The sequence below is a fragment of the Oncorhynchus keta genome, chromosome 21 (assembly GCF_023373465.1).
Source record: "Oncorhynchus keta strain PuntledgeMale-10-30-2019 chromosome 21, Oket_V2, whole genome shotgun sequence".
NCBI classification, from domain to species: Eukaryota; Metazoa; Chordata; class Actinopteri; order Salmoniformes; family Salmonidae; genus Oncorhynchus; species Oncorhynchus keta.
The window spans coordinates 40968642-40974641 of NC_068441.1; the positions used below are offsets into that span (position 1 = coordinate 40968642).

The following is a 6000-nucleotide window of genomic DNA, read 5'->3' on the forward strand; positions in this document are numbered from 1 at the left end:
AAACAGCAGTTAGCGGCAACACAGCCTTATCGCTCGCTTGCACCGCTTCAACCTGAAACCTGTACTTGCTGTGTGTAGAATAACAACTGCCTCAGCAGAGCGACATAGACTAACCCCTGCCATGCCATGAGTTTGGGCATCATGCCAGTCTTGTTTCCCCGAGAAGGGTGGCTCGCGTCTGCCTGGCAGGTTACTTGAAGCCTTAGTGACCGTGACTAAGCAGCTCGTGACTAAGCAGCTTGGGGAAGACGGACATTTTAATTAGAGGCGTATTGCTTCGGGTTGGGATGAGTGGGGAGTACTTTATTGATGTCAAGAATCTCTTACTAATTCTACCCATTCCGGCCCCACATTTCAATACCACTGAAACTCAGGAGAAGACTCAGAGTGGGAGAAGGTCCTAGAAGAGGCAACGGGACTGCAGTCCAATTGAATGAGTTTGGGAAAGAACCCCAGAGGAACGAGGCAGGGGTGCACAACCCCACCACTTGTGTTCTGCAGTCCGGCTAGTTTTCAGTTCTGCAGTCCTACTGGTTTTCAGTTCTGCAGTCGTGGTGGTTTTCAGTTCTGCAGTCCTACTGGTTTTCAGTTCTGCAGTCCTGATGGGTTTCAGTTCTGCAGTCCTGGTGGTTTTCAGTTCTGCAGTCCTACTGGTTTTCAGTTCTGCAGTCCTGATGGGTTTCAGTTCTGCAATCCTGGTGGTTTTCAGTTCTGCAGTCCTACTGGTTTTCAGTTCTGCAGTCCTACTGGTTTTCAGTTCTGCAGTCCTACTGGTTTTCAGTTCTGCAGTCCTACTGGTTTTCAGTTCTGCAGTCCTACTGGTTTTCAGTTCTGCAGTCCTGCTGGTTTTCAGTTCTGCAGTCCTGGTGGTTTTCAGTTCTGCAGTCCTACTGGTTTTCAGTTCTGCAGTCCTGGTGGTTTTCAGTTCTGCAGTCCTGCTGGTTTTCAGTTCTGCAGTCCTACTGGTTTTCAGTTCTGCAGTCTGTGCACTGCAGAGGCAGACAGACAGTCAACCTGTTCATGTCATATCTGTCTATACATGGTTTTCAGTTCTGCAGTCCTACTGGTTTTCAGTTCTGCAGTCCTAAATCTGGTTTTCAGTTCTGCAGTCCTGCTGGTTTTCAGTTCTGCAGTCCTGGTGGTTTTCAGTTCTGCAGTCCTACTGGTTTTCAGTTCTGCAGTCCTGGTGGTTTTCAGTTCTGCAGTCCTGGTGGTTGTGTGTGTATGTGTCTATGTGCATTAGATGTCCACACACAATGAAAGGCCTTTAAAGTACTTCATGCTACACGTCTATAAAAACAGGGGCTATCTAGAACGTAAAAAGGTTATTCGGCTGTCTCCATAGGAGAACCCTTTGAAGAACCCTTTTTGGTTCCAGGTAAAGCCCTTTTGGTTCCAGGTAGAACCCTTTTGGGTTCCTTGTAGAACCCTTTCCAGAAAGGGTTCCACATGAAACTCAAAAGTTTTTTTTACCAGGAACCAAAAAGGGTTCTACCTGGAACCACAAAGGGTTCTCCTACAGGGACAGTCGAAGAACCCTTTTGGAACCCTTTTTTCTAAGAGTGTACCGTAACAAAGTCTATTTCACATGAAGACAGATCTTGAGAAGATGGCCTACAATGCTATTTCTCCAAAGCATTGAAAATAGTTTGAAAAGAACAGCCCTTGAAAATGAAGAAAAGTTACAACGACAGTGATCATTTTAAGGGTACAATATACATTTTCTTGTCATCACATGAATGAAATGCTCTATCACCAACAAGATATTCAATGACAGCTAACTACAACGTTTAGGCAAAAAGCTCAATGAAATTCACATTTGCCTTCCTGGCAATCAGTGTCCTCTTGTAGTTATCAGACTGCTGATTATTTCTGTTCATTATAAACTATCGCTGTGCAACATCCACATCCACTTAATTTTCAATATTCTTTGTTGATCCCTGTTGCATTGCCACTGTCTAATTAGAATCTGAGCTAGCTGTTTCTAACAGAGCCCTCTGTCAGTGCTGTAATGTCTGTCGCTGACTTTTAAAAACCCAAACATCTTCTGGCATACGGAGAGGAGCTGTTTGACATTTTCACAGACTAAATTATTCACACTTTTGACAATACCAGAGACGTGAAAGCTGAAGAAGGTCATTTAAAGTCCTGCGACTGTTTTTGCTCTTAATCGAGGAAAAATGAATCACCCTTGCAGGGCCTAGTTTGAAGGCAAACAAAGCAAAGCTATGTTCCTTATAGGTTATAGCTTTGCTGAAAGGAGATTTTACACCAAAACAAAGCACACATGTTGATATGAATGTGAGGTTTGCCTTTTTGTCTCTCCAGATACTAGGCCTATGTTAAGCACCAAAGCAGAGAGGGATGACAGCTGCTACTTTGTCTGTTTGTGGAAGCTTAAACTTCAAAGCATACCCACTGATGCTGTAGAGTATTAGTGTGTGCGTTCTCCTGTGCTTGCTTCCCCCCTCTCTCCCCATACCTCAGCCCGGGAAGTCAATACAATGACATCCACATTATTTCTCTCGTTTCCTTCTCTTGTCAGACAGCCATAATAACTCATTCACAACCATAGCTTTGCAATGGATGCACCCAAAGTAAATAAAGATGCTTTCGGAATCTACCAGCTCACAAGAAAAGGCTGAGAATCTTTGCCAAAGCTATCTTGGGGGAGCGGAAGCCCTGAATTTTCTTCGTATTTGTTTCTCTCTCATTCTCAGAATTCTCATTTTTCTCTCGTTGATGTAACATGGTGTAATCTAGCGGTCCGTCTGAGAACTGGAATGCACACCTTCATCTCTGCAGATATTCATTACAGTGTTTGCTATACATAATGCTTGTCCTACCCCTGCCATAATATTATATTATCCTGTTAACCCAGCCTCTATGCGCAAATAGACTAAATAGCAATGACTTACCCTTTGTATACTCCTGGGGTTAGGAGAAATTAGATATCAGTTTCATTTTGACGTAGTATTACGTATTACGTAGCATTACGTAGGTTACTGTAAAACTACTGGAGTTGTATATAGGTTTTATATAAGAATGGGCCACAGCGTTTGAGACAGGCCATACATAAACAAACATTTTAAACACTTAGGGGCTGAATTCACATACAAAAAATTTGTGTGATATAAACATCAACAATCAACAGCTTAAAATAAGTATTTTAAAACAGGGCTCTATCCATCTGTGTGTGTGTGTGTGTGTGTGTGTGTGTGTGTGTGTGTGTGTGTGTGTGTGTGTGTGTGTGTGTGTGTGTGTGTGTGCGTGTGTGCGTGTGTGCGTGCGTGCGTGCGTGGAAGATGAGAGAAACTGGCGAACATGACATGAGTAAGTGCATATGAGCTAAAGAGAAAGAGGGTGGGAGCGTGAAAATGAGAGTGAGTGAGAGAATGTGAAAACGAGAGAAGAGAGGGACTCCAAACTGGCTGCGAACGCCCATACCCTGGCAGCTCTTCTCTTTTCCCCCATTTTTTCTAACTGAAACAAATTGAGGACACTAATGCAGTTAGGCCATGCTATTGAGGTCACACAAAAAAACTGTTCAAAGGGCGCTAAACCTGATGTTAATTTGATGGCATGAAATACACATTTACCTAATACTGTAGTCTGGCACATTATGGCGCACTTACCTTTCAGGGCAAAACATAACTCTTATCCTCATGACAACCTCACAGTAAAGGGAGAGTTGCCGAAGTCGACTAGCCATTATGGACAACATAGAAATAAATGGTGCGGGAAAACGCTATTGATTTATTTTGATTAACGGTCTATCTTTGGCCCAGCACGTGGTGTGTCTGTCACTGTGAATTAGATGCAGTGACTCATTTTGGCTCGTAGTATAAATGACTCTATAATTAGTCTTCACCAGAGCGAGGACATGGTCATAATTTCTAGTAAGACGAGTCATCATTGCTCCCTTTCAGAAACAACCCCTAGGCCAAGGCCTACAAGCCCTGCCTCTGCCCATAGGCACTTTGTAGATCTAAACTGGATAGGCATAAGTAATATGCACCAATTCCATATCCCCTATCAGACGGCAGGTAGGAGCTCCAATATTGCTTATATCTAGAATTCTAGTTCAGATCAACATGAAGCAACTACCCGTTGGGGACAGATGTCAGTTCAATGTCTATTTCACGTCAGTTTACGTGGAAATAATGTTTATTAAGTTGGTAGGGTCTAAGCTCTAAGGTAAGGACGAGGGGGTTGTTTCCTGGCAGGTTCCAAGTGTTCAATAGGTCCATGTGAAGTTCAATAGCTAATTTCTCGCCAACGCTGAAGCAGTGACCATTTCGTCATAGTATGATAAGAATGTAGTCATAAGAATCAGCAGTCTGCAGTTGTTACCATATCATCAAAACATATTACTTGCCAATATTGGACCATCAATATTCCTCCTGCAGCATGTCAACAACTCTACATCCCCACCAGATCCTCATACTCTGAGGGTGGGAGAATCGGTGGCTACTACCATTCTCTGTCACTGACAAATACATATAATAAGGTAATACAATATAGCGTCAAACTTCAAAGTAGTTGGACTTTTTGGTGCTCTAGCCCAAAGCCGACTCAAAGGTGTTGGACGCAGACACTCAATGTTAACAAGAGTCACATCACTGCCACATGACAACCCAGTGAGCGGGTCTATTTTTAACGTCTAAGCTTTCTGAAAAGTGGTTTCATCCAAATAGTGCAAAGCGGCATTTTCTCCAAGGTGTGCAAAACAACACATAGGCCAAGTCAAAAACCACGGACTAGGCTACTGTAAGGGTCAATGTTGATATTTAGTGTTGCGTCTATTCTTACCTTCAAAGAAACCAAACCTGCTTTTGACTTGGCTCAACAACATGGAGAAATATATCTCCCAAGAATTCCTAATATGACACTTTTTCTTTCTCAATTTCTTCCTCAAAGCCCCCTCTATCGCCAAAGGAAAAGCCTCTATGTTCAACATTATTAGGCTACTACTATTATTTGGTCAATTGAATAGTGAGGTTATTGCTTTAAATCAATCTCCAAAAGCTCTGTTAATGGACAAAACGACTTGGCCTACATGTCATGCCACACAAGCGGCTGAAATAAACCAGTTTTTTTTTTTAAATCGCCTGCCAACCAGCATCAATTCATTCCTGTAGCCTAATGCACAAAATATATATATATATATATATATATATATATATATATATATATATATTTAAAAAACTATGATTAAAACCACCATCGACTACAGTAGAAATAAATTGATGCCAACCACTTATGCAGTCGCTGAATAACATTATAACTGGCGTTCGTGACACATATAAACATGTATGTCCTGTGCCATGGGTTTGGTTATTTATTTAGTTTATTAGCCTAAACTACAACCGCCCATGTAAACATCATAACACAATTCATTAATCCGTTTTTAAAATCTTACCTTCGGAGTCCTCAAATCGGCTATCGGTCTGGAGAAAGACTGAGCTGGACTTGATGTGCGATTATCCTGCTCTTATTGACGAGAACTTCCTAATCGGGCTATATTTGAAGACCGGCAGCAACGTTTTGAGAATAAATAAAAACGGTTATAAACACAAATATGATAAACGAACGCAGTGCTCCAGTTTTTAAATAGCACACTTTACCGATGTCGAGTCTGTTATTCGTCCGTCTCTCTCCGTTAAGAGGAAATGCAAGCGCCCAGGTTCACAGCGATCCCCATTACTGAGCAGTGCATATACGTTTGCATTAGGGAGACTGCCGAGACAGGGGCTCTGTGAGGCCAGGCAGGCAGGCGAGGCAGAGATGCAGCAACGCTCTCATGCCACTTGGGAAACCGAGAGAGAGAGAGAAAGAGAGACGGGGGGGTTAGAGAGACGGGGGGTTAGAGAGAGAGAGAGGGGGGGGTTAGAGAGAGAGAGAGAGAGAGAGAGAGAGAGAGAGAGAGAGAGAGAGAGAGAGAGAGAGGGGGAGAGATTCAAATCAGTACCATGGAAAGCACTGGAGCAGGTTGCTTTG

General features: G+C 42.8%; 1 protein-coding gene across 2 annotated transcripts in view; it reads right to left on the bottom strand.

Annotated features, from left to right (window-relative positions):
• LOC118400563 (disks large-associated protein 4-like) overlaps positions 1–5797 on the bottom strand; it is a 238377-nt gene extending 232580 nt beyond the window's left edge. For both annotated transcript variants that reach the window (XM_052473932.1, XM_052473933.1), the window contains exon 1: positions 5423–5797. The gene's annotated coding sequence lies outside the window, so the exon portion shown is untranslated. The remainder of the gene's footprint in view (positions 1–5422) is intronic.
• Positions 5798–6000: the final 203 nt, after the last annotated feature.